Source organism: Etheostoma cragini, chromosome 6, assembly GCF_013103735.1.
Source record: "Etheostoma cragini isolate CJK2018 chromosome 6, CSU_Ecrag_1.0, whole genome shotgun sequence".
Classification (NCBI taxonomy): Eukaryota; Metazoa; Chordata; class Actinopteri; order Perciformes; family Percidae; genus Etheostoma; species Etheostoma cragini.
The window spans coordinates 25,645,241-25,646,947 of record NC_048412.1 but is presented as its reverse complement, the minus strand read 5'-3'; the positions used below and the strand labels follow the sequence as shown (position 1 = coordinate 25,646,947).

Here is a 1,707-nt window from a genome sequence, read left to right as displayed (position 1 = left end):
CCCCCCCCCCCCCCCCCCCCCACACCCACACACACACATACATCTCCCCACCAGGGTCGAGGGTTCCCCTCCCTCTCGACGAATGAAACACCAGCTGGTGGTCCAGCAGTGAACACAAACGCCTTAATTGTCGAGTCAACCATTTCCCAACCCAAATAGCCTTCAGGATGCAGCAATCAGGACTTGGAGGGAAAATAACAAAGTGAGCGCTCTGACCCAACAATATATCATGTCACTGTTATGTATTTATATCCACATGTTTGCTAGGCACTTATTTGGCTTGACAGTTGATGATACATTGCCGGGCAATTCATGGGCTTTGTGTTAATTTCAAAGCCATGAAAACAAAAAGTGAAGCTACTCTTCAATTACATCATCAGCAGGCCAACGTCTTTTAATAGGTTTGCCATTACGGTTACTATAAGAGGTAGAGAGTGGACAGAGTCGTCAAGTCTTATCTCAGAACAACGTTCCACGAGTGTATTCATGATTGCAACATTTAAACTTTAGTAGATGTTATGATGTAAGAGCTACACAAGACCAAACATCTCAAATAATATAGCAACTTGGATTAGCCAAATTATGTGCATTTAGAGCATTTTTATTGGCCTTTGTTTAAGTTGTCAACACTAATGGGTTATTTTAGCAATTATAGCACTGGAATAAGTAACAAAGTACTGCACTATGTCTGCTCCACTGTACTTCATAGGATAATATTTTACTTGTATCTCTGCTACATTCATTTTGTAAACTATAGTCACTAGTTACTTTGCAGATTCAGATAAATAATAAAATAGATATATAAATTAATTATTTAAATCCTACGAGTATGAACTTCATCATAATGCCGGCTACAATAAAGAGTTAATCTGCTTCGTCTCCAGGGATAACAAAATAACACAATCAGTGTGCTGCCACCAGATGTTTCTGTCCTCCGCTGTTATTGCTGCAGTTTGACATTTGATCACGTAAAAAAAAAAAATAGCACGATGAAAGAAGCAGGGAACATTTCCCCTTTCCCCCCTTTTGTTTTAAAAAGGTTCTGTAAATGTGACTCCACCTGACGACTCGGAGGGATCTGTGGAGGATTTTCTCTTGAGCGTAGCGTCTGTGATAGTCGAAACAAAAAATGATCCTGTGACCATGTGTGTCTGGTCCGCGGAGGCCCCCGGCTTATTGAACACCGATAAGTTCACATAACCTTTTGATACCAAAATCATTCTGCGCTCATTACACCTCTTACTAAAAATAACTGAGTATGTAGCCTTTGAGCTCTAATGCAGCAATCATACAGCTTTAATACACTCCGACAGTCTTGTTCCTTTACTCTGATAGATGGATGGAGGCAAGAAACCCCAACCCCCCTTTGATTCACGGAAAACCTAATCATATCATCCCTCTATGTTCCCATGTGAGGGCTCAGCTAACAAAGTTCTTATGGGGGGCTTATGGATTCCCACTCTTGGATGAACATAAAGACATACGTTTTTATTGCATCCTGTTGATGGGTTGATTTGATGTTTACTATATATGGCCTTCTGGGTCGGTGCAGTATGGGAGCAGTTAGTGAGATTAGGCTGTTAGGCTCTCTATTGAGTGTCAGACAAGTAGAAACCTAAGCTGACAGCCCACGGCATCCTCAGGAGACAGCGGGCTTCCAGCTGCTGCCATCAGCCAAGTCCGTAGGTTAGAGAAGGCAAATTAGAC

The 1,707-nt window shown here is 41.9% G+C and overlaps 1 protein-coding gene across 1 annotated transcript in view; it reads left to right on the top strand.

Moving 5' to 3' along the window:
- agmo (alkylglycerol monooxygenase) overlaps nt 1–1,707 on the top strand; it is a 49,885-nt gene that overhangs the window by 30,895 nt on the left and 17,283 nt on the right. The gene's annotated exons all lie outside the window — the stretch shown is intronic.